Here is a 17689-nt window from a genome sequence, read left to right as displayed (position 1 = left end):
CTTTCTAAAGCTCCACCTACTTATGACACTATCATAAACAAATATGAAAAAGCTTTTCAGAAATTTTGGAACAACAACCTAGATAGAAGAAAAATAGCTTCTATGATCTATGGTGTAAGTCATAATGGAAAAAGAGGAATTGGTTGTGACTCTGATGAAGATGATTTGAAAGCCTCTATAGAAATGTAAATCAAAATCTCCTTTTTCTTATCACTATACACCTACACAGATACAGAAGTTCAACAATGCTAGAAAACCCAAAGTTTTCAGAAACTCTGGGAGAACTAATCCTAAAGGACCCAAAATATTCTAGGTACCAAAAGCTAAAATAATGTATGTGGCAGATATCCTATGCAGCATAGTTGAAACACCAGTCATGGTACCTGGACTCTGGATACTCACGACACATGACGGGAAGAAAGCATATGTTCCAAAACCTGGAACTTAAAGATGTTAGCTTCGTAGGTTTTGGAGGAAATCAGAAAGGAAGAATCAGAGGATCTGGAACAGTTGGTAATGGATCTCTTCCCTCTATTTTTGATGTCCTATACGTTGAGGATTAATGCATAACTTGTTATCCATAAGTCAATTAAGTGATAACGATTATGATATAACCTTTAATCAAAAAACGTGCAAAGCTGTTAATCAGAAAAATGGCACAGTCCTTTTCACTGGAAAGAGGAAGAATAACATTTAAAAAGTAAAGCTTTCAGATTTAAAAAATCAAAACATAAAATTTTTAATGTCTATAAATAAAGAGAAATGAGTGTGGCATAGACGCTTGAGTCACATTATCTTGAGGAGGATTTCTCAGCTAAATAAACTTGAGTTAGTCAGAGGCCTACCTAAGCTGAAGTTTTCTTCAGATGCTCTTTGTGAAGCATGTCAGAAAGGTAAATTTTCTAAAACAACTTTTAAAACTAAAAACGTTGTTTCTACCTCTAAGCCGCTGGAATATCTACACATTGACCTTTTTGGACCTGTTAAGACAACGTCAGACAATGGTAATAAGTGTGGACTTGTCATTGTTGATGATTATAGTCGTTGGACATGGGTAAAATTCTTAAGGCATAACAAAATGGTGTTGTAGAAAGGAAGAATAAGACTCTCCAAGAAATGGCCAGAACCATGATCAATGAAACAAATGTGGCTAAGAACTTTTGGGCTGAAGTTATGAATACAACGTGTTCCATTCATAATAGAATCTCTATCAGATCTATTCTGGAGAAGACTACTTATGAACTGTGCAAGGGAAGAAAACCCAAAATTTCTTATTTCCATCCTTTTTGATGTTCTTGTTTTATTCTGAATACTAAAGATAATCTGAACAAGTTTGACTCTAAGGCGCAAAGGTGTATTATGTTGGGATACTAATAACGTTCTAAAGGATATAGAGTATACAGTACATAAACAAAAATTGTGTAAGAATCAATACATGTCAGATTTGATGGCAATCTTGACTCTGAAAAGTCAAAGCTAGTTGAGAACTTTGCAGATCTGGAGATAACACTTGCAGGTTCTGATGAAAAGACCAAAGGATATGATGAAGCAGAAAAAGAAACGTCAGAAGCACCTGAAGTCACAATCAATAAGAAAAGACCAATAAATAGGCAAAATGTTTATGAAGAACTAATTATGGAAAAAAGAATGAACCTGTCAGAACAAGATCATTATTCAAAGTCTCTGAAGAAACATTTCTGAGACTAGTATCTCTGATAGAGCCAACATCCTGTGAAGAAGCTCTTCAAGACAAAGAATGGATTCTGGCAATGAAAGAAGAACTTAACTAGTTTGCCAAGAATGATGTCTGGGATCTTGTACCAAGACACAAGGGAACCCATGTGATTGCAACCAAATGGGTTTACAGAAACAAACTAAATGAAAAGGGTGAAGTGGTCAGAAACAAAGCACAACTGGTGTCACAAGGTTATAGTCAACACGAAGGTATTGACTGCAATGAAACCTTTACTCCAGTCGCAAGGTTAGAATCTATTCGTCTCCTTGTATCTTTTGTTGTAAATTACTCCATTAAATTATATCAGATGGATGTTAAAAGTGCATTTTTGAATGGTTATATTTCTGAAGAAGTGTATGTCCATCAACCTCTTGGCTATGAAAACTCAAAACTTCCAAAACATGTTTTTAAACTGAAAAAATGTCTTTATGGTCTGAAACAAGCTCCTAGAGCTTGGTATGAAAGACTTAGTTCATTTCTTCTAGAAAAGGACTTTATCAGAGGTAAAGTGGACTTCACTCTCTTCTGTAAAAATATCATAAACGATCTTATGATCTGTCAGATATACGTTGATGACATAATATTTGGTTCTGCTAACCCCTCTATTTGCCAAGAATTTTCTGAGTTAATGCAGGTGGAATTTGAGATGAGTCTAATACAAGAACTAAAGTTCTTTCTGGGGATTCAAATCAACCAAACATCAGAAGCCACATACATACATCAAAGCAAATACATAAAATATATTCTGAAAAAATTTGACATGTCAGAAAGCAAACCAACCATGGCTCTTATGCATCCTACTTGCATTCTGGAGAAAGAATAGGTAAGTCAAAAGGTTTGTCAGAAACTCTATCGTGGCATGATAGGTTCTCTCCTCTATCTGACTGCTACGCGCCCAAATATATTATTCAACATATGTCTTTGTGCTAGATTTAAGTCAGATCCAAGGGAATCTCACTTAACTGCTGTTAAGAGAGACCTTAGGTATCTGAAAGGAACACCTAACCTTGGCCTGATGTATAAGAAAATACCAGAGTATAGGCTTTCTAGGTATTGTGATGCAGATTACACTAGAAACAGGTTGGAACGCAAAAGCACATCTGGGAACTGTCAGTTTCTGGGAGGAAACCTCATCTCATGGGCAAGCAAAAGACAATCAACCATTGCACTGTCAACCCCATACGCATAATGTATTTCAGCTTCACTGTGCAGCACTCAGATGCTCTGGATGGAGAACCAACTTGAGGAATTTCAAATTTATGAGAGTAACATCCCTATCTTTTGTGACATTATTGTTGCTATATGTTTAAGTAAGAGTCCAATTTTACATTCTAGAGCGAAGCACATAGAAATTAAACATCATTTTATCAGAGATTGTGTTCAGAAAGGGATAATTATTTTAAAATTCATAGATATAGACCATCAATAGGCTGATATCTTTACAAAACCCTTAGCTGAAGATAGATTTCTTTTCATTCTGAAAAACTTAAATATGGCAGATTACCCAGAATGAATCTGAACATGTGCCTCTCATCTCTAATGTTAAACTAGACTCTGACTTAAACATATGTTGTTATCTGATTCTGGTTCTGATACTTTTATAAGTTAGAAGACATCAGGATCAGAAACCTTATGAGTCAGAAACCTTTTGGTATCTTGACTCCAGAAACATCAATACGTGGTGTCTCAAACGTGTGACCTTGGATCTTCTAGACACCTTCCTAGCTCATAACTCAAGGGCCAAACTGTTGAGATCCCCTCGAGCAGTATGCATATTTTTGAGATTAGACAACCATCATTTGCTGCATTTAATTCTCCCCACGCTTGTCAACTCAGATTTTAGGAATCATAATTACTTTTGTCCCCTCTTTAATCAAACGTTGTTGTTTTGCATGCGTTTTTGGACTTGTATATGTATTGCCATGATTCTCACTTTCACACTTTTCACTCTCACAACTTACACAAACCCTTGCTTTTAACTTCTCTGCAACTTCAACCTATTTTCTTTCATCTCCTTCAACAAACAGCAACATGAATCCTCAACAACAACAAGTGTTCGAATACACATAAGAAATTAATGCTGCTGAGCAACAAGTTGAAGCTCTACAACAGGTTACAACCCAAACTATTACACCTTCAACAACCTCATATCAAGAACCTCATGTTCTTGATCGTCCTCCTTACATCAACCTTGCTACGCCATTTGAAAAATTGGAAGTACTTTGTGAACTTTTTGTTGATTTCGACAACCTCAAGAAGAATGGCATAAATTTAACTAAAGAGCTGGAGAACCAAGAGTGGGAAAACTACTTCAAACGTCTTTATGGCCCTGTTTACATCTTGCTGGTGAAGGAATTCTGGAGATTCGCTGATTGCGATGATCACTACATTGTGTCTTATGTTCTGGGCATCAAGATAATGATCACATAGAAATCCATAGCCAAGCTTCTAGACATGGAAAAAGCTGGGGGAAGAAAAATCTACAACATAAACCCTAGGACAAAGTACATGTTCCAAGAAATTATCCCCACCATATTCTCTTAGAACCCAGAAGGAAAGTCTTCCAAGAACAAAGAACTTCACCAGAATATGAGAGTTTGAATGAAGATCATTCCGGGAACCATCCATCATCGTCCTACTTCCAGCTTCTTTAACTACATCAACACTAACCAAAAGCGCATTCTGTACTATCTGTACAAAGGGCTGAAGCTGAATCTCCCCACCTTTCTTTTCAAATATCTGAGGGACTCCGTCAGAGACACTAGAAATAACATGAAGCCCAGAAATTAGATTCCTCTAGGAAGATTAATTTCTGACGTGCTAATTGAGAGTGATCTGGTGGACCATCCCATATCTCTGAATATGATGGAAGACGTCACTGTGGACATGATGAAGCCTCTGAATGCAAAGAATCTGAGGAGCATGGGCTTAATAGACAAGGTTAGAGTCAAACCTATAAAGGACACCTCCTACGAAGCCCTGAAGGATCACAAGGAGGTATCAAATGGTATGTACCTCTTCTCTAAGATTTATCCTCCAGAGGTCATCGCGTGCTACCTTCAGGATCTAGAAGCTCAAGGAATTGACATTTCTAGCTTCAACTTAGATTGGCTACCAGATCAGCCACCAAACTTCATGAAGAGGAAGAGAGATACCTCTGAGAAGAATAAGAAGAAGAAGACTCTGAAGCTGGGAGAACCTTTAGCAACTCATAAGAAACTTGTGCCTCTGAGCTCTTAAGCACCATGTAAGTCTCCTATCTCAGAAGCTCCTTTAGTTTATGGTTCTAGGAAAATCTTCTCATCTCTACCTCAACCATCCCCAATCATCTCTCCCTCTGAACCAACCATCTATATACCCATTCCTTCTTAACCCCATACTTATGAACCAAACATATCTTCACCTCCACTACTCCAATTCAATCTCAAAGTTACTTTAATCCCCGTATCTGAAGCCATCTTATTCAAGGAACCCATATCACCTCCCTCCTCTATCCCTAGTTCCCCTCCCTAATATGACCTAACCTCAAATTCTGAACACTCAAACATCCATGACCTAACCTCCCAAACTATTGCAGAACTTCAGACCACAGTTGAATCTGAAAAGACTCAGTCTGTAACAGAACCTTCTGAACACATTCCAATTCCATCTGAACCCACATCAGAACCTCTTGACACCATTCCACCTCCTTCTGAACCCACACAAGAACCTTCTAAAACCATTCCATATTACACCTCCTTATGAACCCATACACAATCCCTCTGAACCCACCTCTTAACCCTCTGAACCTGACCTCACCTTTCCTACCATTGGTGAGGTTTTTGCCAAGTTCTCAAAGAACTCTGCTTTGAGACTCAAACAACTATTTGAATAATCCAGGCTCAGTGACAATCCTTTTGAAGTAAGGACTCACTCGAACGGATTTCTCAGGTGTATGACATCTGAAGTCTTTAAGCTAAAGGGACTTTCTAAGCAAGTCAGGAATGACTACATTAAAGGTGTTGAAGAGATGCTGGAGGCACGTCTGGCACAGGAGGCTGCTGAAAGGGACATGAAAGAAACTGAAGAAAGAGTTGCTGCTAAGGAGGAAGATGAGATAGTTGTTGCTGCAGAAACTGAAGTTGAAGCTGAAGAAGCTGCTTGCAAAGCTGCAGAAGAACTTGCGAAGTCATCTAAGGTTGTTGTGACTCGAGGTGAGTCATCAACATCTGATCTAGCTCCTCTAGTTATCAAGACTCTAGAAGAGCTACATAAAGAACAACAATTGGTCAGAGCCAGACTCGACCAGTAAGATCAAGTCAACTCCAACATCCAGAACCTGATTGCTTAGCTAATTCAGCGGATGCCTCCTCCTACAAACCCTTAGGCACTCTAGGAATTTATTTGCTTTTTTTTTTCTAAGATTTTTTGCCTCTAAGGCCCTATTTTTGTTCTGTTTACGTCTCTCTGTAACTTTCCTTCTCTATCAATGAAAGTTTACCTTTTATGATTTTTTTCTTATGTTTTTTAACTTTTTGATTCTGACAAAAAGGTGGAGAAGTAAATAATAGCCTTTCTGAGGAAATATCATATCTAAACTCTCAGAAATGCACTACTTACATTCTGACATTAAAATCAATTGTGAAGTCTAAGTGTTTTTACATGATCTATCTGAATAAACAAAATTGGATCAGTATCTGAGAAACAAATAAAAACAAGGCAAGCAACTTAAGAACATCTGGTAAGAAACCCTCTACCTCGGATACCCTTTTCTGATACAAATGTCTTTAAAAAAAAATTTAAGCATCAGACTTAGGGGGAGATTGCTAATCTCAGGGGGAGTCATACTCTATCTGACTCTGATTCATTTAAATCTATATCTTTGTAAAGTACAATTGTTTCATCAAAAGTCTGAGTTTTTGTCATCATTAAAAAGAGGAAGATTGTAAGAACAAGATTTTGATTCTGCAATATATCTCTAAGTTTTGATTATAACAAAGAATGAAACAATTTGGTACCCTAATAATTTTCTATAAGTGTGCAGGTTTCTAAGGAAAAATGAATCTGAGGAAACGAGGAAACAAATGTCTGGCATCTGATATAGTCCAGAAAAGTTGAACCAGCACGAAGAAAATAGACCTGACTCTGAACAAGAACACTTCTAAGAAGCAATCACATACATAATCTGACATTGCAGTACAACTCTAATATCTGAAGAATCTAGGTTTGAAGGTCATTCAAGATAACATCCAAAGGCTATTCAAGAGAATATCTGAAGACTGCAAGACTCGGATCAAAGACTCTGACTTCGCTCACTTTGTTACACGTTCATCACTCTATCTAACATCACCGGATCAGAAACTTAATCAAGAAGCATTCAAAATATAGTACAATTATCTTTAAGGAAATTATGGATTATGTTCCAAGACTTCTATGGAAAGGAAAAGAAAGTTAATACCTTTAATACCCATAGTTGGCAATAAATCTCCCATGATTTACCTCCAACCGTATCATCCCAAAGTACTATATAAAGGCCTCATCACAACATGCCAAAAACACCTGAATCCACAACACTTCGATCTAAAACTCTCAATACACAACATATTTTCATATCTTTCATTGTAATACTCAATGTTCACACAAGAGTTGTTGCTTATATTGTGTGGTCATTGTTTCATTGTTCTTAAACGCATGTTTATGCTGCTTACCTAGAAGCATCTAGTCAAACGCTTGTGTTCCTAAAAATTTGTGTAATTCCTCAAGTGACTTGTTTAAGTCTGTATACTTGAGCGGGCTAAGAGGTTGTTAAACTCTTAGACATTTTTGTAATCTGTTGAGCTTATTGGATTAAGTCCTTATTAAAGGCGAAATCACCTTAGCCGGGTGGACTAGAGTAGCTTTGATTTTCAAGCGAACCAGGATAAACTCCTTGTATTGTTAGCATTTATTTTTTTGTGTGTGGTGTTGCAAAAAGTTTTTGATTACTGTGAAAATAATTTAAACCCCCCTTTCTTGTTTTTCTCTACCTTCAGTCTCGTGTCTTGAAGTTACCAAATGATGAAACTCCGGTAAGAGCTCACCGGAGAAGATGACTGGAGTATTTCTCAGGTGGTCTGAGTTTGGACCAAACACTTTGGCATTTTGAAATGTTTTGATTGGTTAAATTCAAACTGAATCCTGAGTTTGGCTTGCAGTGTATTCCATCATGTTTCTCATCATTTGGAGTGTTGGATCAGCCACGTCAATTATTGAGGCGTGATCCAACGCTTCTGGTTTTTTCTGATTTTAATTCTTTTTCTTTTATTATTTTAAATTGCTTTTTATTTAAAAATTCGCAGTAATTTCATTTTCTATCCAAAAAATCCCAAAATAATTTTTAAAATACTCTTTCATTTTTCTTCATCTGATTTTTATTTTTCCATATTTTATTTTATTGATTTTCTATTTTTCATGAATTTTCTATTTTCTCCTTTATTTTAATTGGTTTAAAAATACTTTTCTGCATTTTTTAATTCTGAAAATTTTATTCTATGTTTCTCATTTTATTTCCAACCTCCCATAATTTTCTTGGCCATTTATTTGGGGTTTTGAAGGACTTTGTAGATTTTCCATTTTAAAAATCATTTGAATATATCTTTTATGCATTTTTATTTCATTTAATTGCATTTTTAATTTGTTTGACCTTGTGAATTTCTGTTGGCCTTGGATCATGATAATTTTAACTTCAAGTCCCATCAAACCTAATGGATCTTGGGTGTTGATGGGGTGAAAACCCTAATCCACCAAAATGGATGATTGATTTTGATGATGACTTGATCAAATTTGTGATTCAATTTGGGTGTGACCTCTTTTGTACCCTTTCATCTTTATATCTTTCTTTTCTTTTAATTAATTGGATGGATTTTTGTCCATCTTGTTCATGATGTGTGGATTGGTGCTTGATGAACTTTCATCATTTCAAATCTAGCTTCTAAGTGATCATGAATCATTTAAGGTACTTTGGATTGATGCATAAGTTTGTCCTAAGTGTCATGAAATGTAGATTGAAGTAATAGACCATCATCCTAGCCTTTGTTCTTAATCATCCCCTTTCATTTTATTTTCTTGTATGGCATAGCTTTAGGAGGATGATTTACATATCATTTCTCTAGCATGTATTAACACAAACATTATTATTGACTGGCCTTAGATAGTTGTTACTTCTACATAAGTCCAATTACGATTGCTTAACATAGTGCTAAATTTGTCCCAAAGGCAATGACATTTTTATAAGCGAGATTGTCAGTCTCCTATTCCTCATGGTATTGTGTGAAAATTTTGCTCCTTTTCCAATTGTCAGAGCTAGTGTAATACTGTAGCAGTAAATTCATGACCACTGAGCTATTGGTTAGCTCAACGTCAATAAAACCAGAGTCGCCACCGCGCTTTTATTATTTCCGAAGGAAAATTGAAAAATACGAACAAAACCTAAAGATAAGAAGTTTTCAAATCAAAACTAATAAAATGTCATAGATTACAGGTAAGTGGGTTGGTTACACAGATAGAAGGTATTAGCACCCAAAGTGTCCTAGGTATTCCTAGGGAGCCCTTTTTATGTGAAAGTGTTTTAGTTGAAAAAGATGTTTGTTAGAAAATAGAGTGAGGGGATGAGAAAAGAATTCATTATTTACATTTTTGTGTTTTACAAGACCTTCGGTCTTATGCCTACGTACCAACATAAAAATGAGGGATCAAAACCTCGTAGTTCATGGTAAAAATTTCAAAGAAATGGATGGATTGATTTTAACAAAAGCTTAAAGATCTTTTGTTATCAAAGGGAGAATACTCAACCAAACATCCACCGATAATGAGGGCTTTACAACATTTAAGAGGGAGGGTTCCAACTTGGATTCAATCAACAAGTATGTCACTAACCCCTAATAAATGGAAAGACTTACAATCAATATATCATGGAATGGGAGAATTATATCTCAACCAAAGATAACTCAAATTTAAATGCTCTCTTTCGAAAATGTTAAAAGTGAAAGGCATAAAATGGCCAAAAGGATTAGATGAGGTTGTTAATTCTTTTTGTCTTTTGAAATTAAAGTCAATATAATTATGTTTATTCACAAGTTTGATTTAAGAAAATATTTTGAAAATCAATGGCATAAGGCCAAGGTTTCTACTCATTAAAACAAGTCTAAGTTTGAAATCACAAGCAAAGAAGTTTTGAAAATGAAGGAGAGATTTTAAAATTAAAGAAGTGAGAGGAGATGAAGGGACTGTCCTAGACAAGATTTAAAAGTTTAGAGTTAAAAAAATCTAACCAATGGGAAGCATCCGTAAGACAAGAATTAATAAGAAGACCAATGGTATCAAATAAAGATAACCAAACGTCCAAGCAAGCACTCCAAAAGCAAGTAGTCTTCAATATCCTTTAGATGTATCAGATGAAATATCCCTTGAAACATACTCAAAGAGAAAGCATCAGATAATATTAATAAGATCAAAATAACAACTTAAGCATAAAGACAAAGTGAGTATCAGATAAACCAAGGGGAGTCTTTAGCTTGTATCAGATGAATGGCATTGGCCAAGATAGGGTCTCAAATAATGGCATTGGCCAAGTCTCCAAAGCACAGGGATGTTACCTACTCTTAGTCCAAAGATCAGATCAAGTCACAAATAGAGGTCCAACAGTCCACCAATGTATTTTTTAGGGTTTTTGTTGTTATTAAGTATTTTAGGATCCTATGACCACAAACAAAACAAAATCACAAGTACACAATATAATACAAGCACAAAATATGGCTCAAGTGAGCAAAGTGAAAATGACTGAAACATAAAGAACTTGCATGAATGTAAATGGCAATGAATGATAGAGTGTATAAATTTAAATTGCATTAAAGGTAAATGACATTAAAATAAAGTCAATTAAAATAAATGTTAGTGAATGTTAGAGAAAGACACATAAAGTCAACCAAATAGCTCAATTAAAATATTCAAGAAATTAAACAATTTAAATTCAATTTTTAATGAATAAAAATGCATTTTTAAAGATGAAAAACCTCAAATCCCTTCAAATCACCAAAGAAATGGCCAAGGGATTTATCATAGGTCAAATAAGGTCAAAGGACCTTTGACTGTTTTTTTGGAATTTTTGAAAAGTCAAAAGTATTTAAAATCTATTAAAAACAAGTCAAAATCATTAATTCACTAAAAATATCAAATTCAATCTAAAAATGATTTTAATTCAGAAAATGGAAGAGAGAATTATTTATGAAATTTTGGTGAAAGTCCCATATTTTTTGAATTAAAATTGATTTTATAATGCATTAAATGAGAAAAGGATATTTTAAAAATTAAAATAGAAAATTAAATAAATAAATAAAATAAGGGTCATCAGATCTCCCTCATTAATTGAGGTGACATATCTGGTGGCCACACGCATCAAGTCCATCATGGTCCAAAGTCAATGCGCGTACAACATTTGTATTCAAGATCAATGGATGAGATTATAACATGGACCAAGGATCAGATGACCTGGATTGAACCAGCCCACCATTGGAGCCCTAGCTCCGGTCATCTCTCCGACCATGTCACCGGACTGGTCAGGACCAAAGCATCACCAAACTTAATGGATCATATACTATTTTGAAGAGAAAATCATGAGGATCTCGAATCTGACCTCTAATTTCTTCAACTAACACTCTATAAAAAGATATTTGAAGTTGAAGATTGAGGCTCCATAATGGAGTTGCTTCGATTCACCCCAGAGCAACTCAATATTATTGCCTAAATTGGTAGAACTTCATCCAAGAAAAAATAAGGAAAAAAGGTTGAGAAATGAGTGAGAATCGAAGAAGGAAAGTTTAAGAAATTTCACCTTCGGGTGATGAATTCTGAGCTAGATCTCGATGCAATTACACTTGACCTTGCTTCTTCTTGCTTACAAGAGATGATTGAGATGAAAAAGGATGTGAACCCTTGGAGTTATAATTCACAAACAGAATTTGAACTAGAATCACGATTTCAAAGAAATCTTCAAGGTGTTATATCAATGGAGGCTATGGGATTTATGAGCAAAGCTTAGGCAATAGTCCTCTAATTCTGAGGCAATGCATATATATTTATAAGCTCAAGAATTCATTTCCACACCCTTTGAAATTTTCGCTAAATTTAGCATCTTTGTGTGCATGGGCATGTCTTTAAGACCAAATGATAATTGCAATAAGTCCAAATTCATGCACAATTGATGTTGACATCATAACATGGAGCCATGCAAAGAAGTGTAACATTTGAGTTCAAAAGTTACCAAAATAAACCATCCAAAGGAACCATGCGTAACTCCCTCAAATTTGATCCAAATGGAATGATATTAGGCTCTTTGGAAAGCTAGCATGAAATGGAAAAACTTTTATGTTGGAACGTTTTCCAATTGAGGCTTAGAACTTGATGAATTCTGACCTTGAAGTTTGAGGAATCAAACATACTTGAAAAGTTTCTAAGTTAAAAGTCAAATGAACCCTTTTTCCATCTTGAATAACTTTTGCTATGAGATTCAAATGACTTTGGTTCCTTCTTAAAAGTTGTATATCTTTTAATTATCTTCAACTTGGTAACACATTTGACACCATTTGGATCTTGCATGATAGAGTTATGGATTTTAGAAGTTAAGGAAAATTGCTTATTAATTGATGATGACCAAAATTGACCTATAATGTTTCCTCATGGAACATGCCCTTTCAAGTGTAATTTGTCCTTTCTCAAAGAATAAAATGTTGAATAAGACATCTTGAAATTAATAATGAAACTTGGATCATGTTCATATCATAAAAATTGAGCAAGTTATGGTTTTTGGAAGTTGACCATTCTATCTAGGGCACAGAGAAAATGACCTCTAATCTTTCACCATAAAAAACGACTTTCCATGCATAATTAGCTTTTTATGCCAACATGAAAGTTGTTTGTAATTTCATAAAGAGTAAATTTTATCTTGGAATCATTTTCATATGATAAAAAGTGTAGGAGATAGGGTCTAGGGAACCCTAGATTTAATAAGTTGACTTTTTTGGTCAACCTCCTAGAACCAACTTGCAAATTTAAAGTTCCCTTTCTCTTTGGGGCTTATGGAGGATCTAATATGTTTAATATGAATTCCAATGAAGTATCCCATAATATCTTTGACCAAATGTTGAAGAAACTTGCTGAGGAAGGCACACAAGATACCTAGATGAATTAGGGCTTCCTTGGCAAACAAGCTCAAACTATTGATGATTTCTAGATCAAAATGACAAATAAAGAACATGGGGATCCATATATGATTCTTAGAAATCAACTGGACCCTTTCTCTCTTGATTCTTAGCACTGAGGGTCTGAAACCCTAGTTGTGAGCTTGATGAGGCACAGGTGAACATACACATTTCCTACAAAAGAAACAAAGCTACACTAGACATATTTATGGTATTTTGGTTAGTAAACAAAGAAAATAAAGTATGATACAGTCAAATATGCTTGGTGATATCTCCCAATGCAAACCCAATGAATGATAGGTGAGGCGGATACCAAGATGTGATCCCAATGCCAATGCAAATATGATGAGATGGCATGAGGGATCTTAGGATGAAAAATAGGGTCTTACAGCTGCCCCTATTTAAGGTCATTCTATCTGGGGATGTGAAGGTTAAAATCTTTTTATCAACGCGGTAGAATGGACTTAAATAACAACATCAAGAAACAAATTTTGGTCCCAAAGAGACCTTATGATGCATATGATATGAATGCAAAAATAATCTTTGTGGGGAATATATGCCACAAAGGAAAAGAATCCGGGAGACACTGAACGTCCACAGGAGCACAATGCATTCCATAAGGAAAACTCACTAAGGGGGACAGAGACTCTAGGGACAAAAAGTTATGCGTAGTCCATGTTATGACTTAGAAACTTCTAGAGACACGAGGGGATTTCCATGAAAATAAATCAATGGAAAGACTCAGGCTGGGGAAAAGACCCTTTGCGCTTTTTCATAAGGCGATGGATTTTAATGAGTTGCCTCATTCTATTATTTTAGACAATCTATATTTGTTGTCTCTTAATTTCTTTGCAGGAAACCTACAAGCTAAAGAGAAGATCGTCCTTAGAGCCGATCAAAATACATAGGTCCTTAAGTGGGATCCTTGTCGTCCATAGAGGCGGTAAAAATCTATGGATCCTTAAGTGGGATCCTTTTCTCCGATATAGGCGATCAAGATTGTTAGGTCCTTAAGTGGGACCCTTGCCTCCCATGGAGGCGACCAAAATATATGGATCCTTAAGTGGGATCCTAGCCGTCCAAAAGTGCAGTCAAAATAGCTGGATCATTGTCGCCCACAGAGGAGATCATAATAGTTTAGTCCTATAGCGGTAAATTCATGACCATCAAACTATGGATAAGGTTAACGTCAATAAAACCAGAGTCACCACCGCACTTTTATTGTTTTGAAAGGAAAGGGGAAAAGTACGAACAAAACCCAAAGATAAGATGTTTTCAAATAAAAACTAATAAAATTCCATATTACAGGTAAGAGGGTTGGTTACACAGAGGGATGATGTTAGCACCCAAAGTATCCTAGGTACTCCTAGGGAGCCCTTTTTATATGTTCCCATGTGTTTGGTATAAAAGATGTTTGAGAAAAATAGAGTGTGGGGATGAGAAAAGAATTCATTGATTATATTTTTGTGTTTGACAAGACCTTCGGACTTGTGCCTACGTACCAACAGAAAAATAAGGGATTAAAACCTCTCAGTTCTTGGTAACAATTTCAAAGTTGGAGAATTGCTTTTCACGAACATTTAAATGAAAAGGGCACAAAGGGCCAAAATTTTGAATGAAGTTGTTAGTTCTTTTTTTCTTTTGAAATTTTAAGTCAATCTGATTAAGTTTATTTACAAATTTGATTTAAGAAAAAGTTTGAAAACCCTTAACCATAACCCCAAAGTTTCTATTTGAAATAAGGTATAGGTTTGAAATCACAAGCAAAGAAGCTTTTTGAAAAGAGGGAGAGATTTTAAAATTTAAGAAGTGGGGAGGAGATGAAGAGGCTATCCTAAGCATAAAATTAAAAGTTAAGAGTTGAAAAGATCTGGCCATTGGGATGCAATCCAACAGACAAGAATGTCATATAGAAAACCCATTTTCCCTTTGGACTTTGAATCAAGCAATACTCAATAAGCAATTAGCAATATCCAAACATCAAGAAGATTAAGGCATCAAATAAAGATAGTCACATTGAAGCAAGCAAATCCCATAGCTAACAGTCTTATTTGTCTTTCTATGTACCAGATGAAATATTCCTTGATCAACTCAGAACAAAGCATCAAACACAAGATCAAAATAACAATTAGCCCTAAGACAAAGTAACAGATGAATTCAAACAGAGTCCAAGACTTGCATCAGATGAAGGCTCAGTTCATAATAACTTGGTCTCAAAATGTTGGCATTGGTGAAGTCCTTTTTGCACAGGGAATGGTGCTTAATCCTAAGTCCAAAAGTTCAAATCCAGATCAACAGCCCACCAAATTTTTTTTAGGGTTTTGGTTGTTATTAAGTATTTTAAGGTCCTAAGACCACAAACATAACCAAAATGAACAAACAATATATACAATCATAAGATATGGCTCAAAAGAGCAAAGAGAAAATGGCATAAACATAAACAAGTTAAATGAAATGTAAATGGCAATGAATGATAAATGACTGAAATTTAAATTGCATAAAGTAAATGACTTGAAAGTAAGGCAATATTAATAAGAGTTAGTCAAATGTTAGTCAAAGTTTAATGGTGTTTTTTTATTGATTAAGTCATTCTTTGGAGAACACCCAACCATCCATTCACAAGCATGGATCCTTGAACCAAGACATCTTCCATGGGAAGGAAAAAAGATCAAGTTTCCATACAATACCATGAAGGATGGGAGACTTACAATCTCACTTATTAGAATGTATGCCTTTAGGGTCAAATTTAGCTATATGTTAAGCAATCGTAAATGGACTTATGTAGAAGTCATAACTTTCTGAGGTCGGACAATAAAAATTTAGGTGTTAATGCATGTTAGAGACTTGGTATAATGAACCAAACTCCTAAAACATACCACACACTAAAAGAAAATATCAAGAGGGATTGACCTATCTCAGTCATACTTTTATTAGTTCATCTGACACAAGGTCATTGATGAACCAATTAGCCTTAAGACATTAAAGATTCCATTAGTCAAATGAGGGAATAAGAAAGAATATGGATGAAGATGAAGAGGGAAGGGAATGAGAGAAACACAAATTGGTCATGGGAGGAATTTTATCAAATTAAAATCATTCATTCATTTTGGGAGATGAAATGTACATTTCATCAATCCCCTAAATCCAATGATTTTAATCCAACAAAAGTCAAATCTACCTTGACCAAGGCCCAAACAAATAGTCAAACATCACCAGACCATAAAAATGGCTCCACATAATTTTTACACATTTAATCAATTAAAAAATCAATTTAAAAATGAATTAAAATACATTTTAATTTGGTCAAAACCTAAAATCTCTTCAAAACACCAAATAAATGGCCAAGAGATTTATCCTAGGTCAAACAAGGTCAAAGGACCTTAGGCAAAAAAATTCGTGATTTTTGAAAAGTCAGAAGTATTTTTAAACAATTAAAAATATGCACAAAAACATTTAATTCATGAAAAATATCAAAATTAATCCAAAATATGATTTTTATTCAAAATATGAAAGAGAAAAATATATAAAGATTTTTAGTCAAAGTCCCATATTTTTTGGATTAAAAATGAAATTTCTATGAATAAAATAAAATAAGTGGATTAAACATAAAATCAGAAATTAAAAATAAAATAGAAAAAACAAGGGTCATCAGATCACCCTTATTAATTGAGGTGACAGATGTGATGGCCAAGTGTGCGCGTTCCTCAAACACCTTAGTCAACTACGCCACACACTTGGTAATCAGTATGGAAGGCTAAGATTAAAACAAATCAAAGAGATCAGATGGCCAGGATGCACGCCAACACATCACCGGAGCTAGGGCTCCGGTATTCTTCTCCGGTGACCTCCACCCGACTGGTCCAACTTCATTTCAATGGAAAATGGAAAACAAGAACACTATTTCAAAGAGAAAATGCTCAGGATCACGAATCAGGCCTCAATTTTCTCCAATTCCAAGTATACTAAAAGATACAGGGATTTGAATTTGGAGGGTCATGAACTGAGTTGCTTCAATTTGACCTCAAAACAACTCAATCTTGTTGCCTACATTGGTAGGACTTCAGCCAACCAAAAATCACTTAGAATAGTAAAGAAATGAGAGAGAATCGAAGAGATGAAAATTTTAGAAAATCACCTTTGAGTGAGCTTCAACCTTGCTTGATCTTGCTTCCAATTGTCCTTGGCTTGGCTTCAGAAGCTTGTAGGAGATGAATTGGGTCAAAGAAAAGCTTGGACTCTTGGAGTTTCAATCTCAAAACAGAATGAGATTTGAAGCTCGATTTTCATATCAAAACCTTCAACATTATCTTTTAATGGTGAGGATTTAGATTGCATGTTCAAAGCTTGGGCACGAGGTCCTTAATTCTGAACTAAAAGGGTTGTATTTATAGGCATTGCAATTCATTTTCACACACTTTCAAAATTTGCCAAAATTAGCAATTTCCTTGTCTACTTGCATGGGCGTGTGATAGACCCATCAATTGATGCTATCAGGTCCAAAATCACCAATGTGCAATGCTGAAATCATCTAATGTACTCATGCAATGGAGATTGAAAAGTGAATGTGAAATCCATCCAAATGATCCTTTGAAAAGAACCCATGCGCAAGTCCTTCATTTCTTGGCCAAATGAGATGAACTTGGACTTTTTAGAAAGGTAAGATCAAGGGGGGAAACTTTCATGTTGAACACTTTTCCATTTGAAGCTTGGATCATGATGTATTTTGAGGTGGATGTTTGGA

The sequence above is a fragment of the Lathyrus oleraceus genome, chromosome 2 (assembly GCF_024323335.1).
Source record: "Lathyrus oleraceus cultivar Zhongwan6 chromosome 2, CAAS_Psat_ZW6_1.0, whole genome shotgun sequence".
NCBI lineage: Eukaryota > Viridiplantae > Streptophyta > Magnoliopsida > Fabales > Fabaceae > Lathyrus > Lathyrus oleraceus.
The sequence above is the reverse complement of the archived record's forward strand: the minus strand, read 5'-3'. Positions refer to the sequence as shown.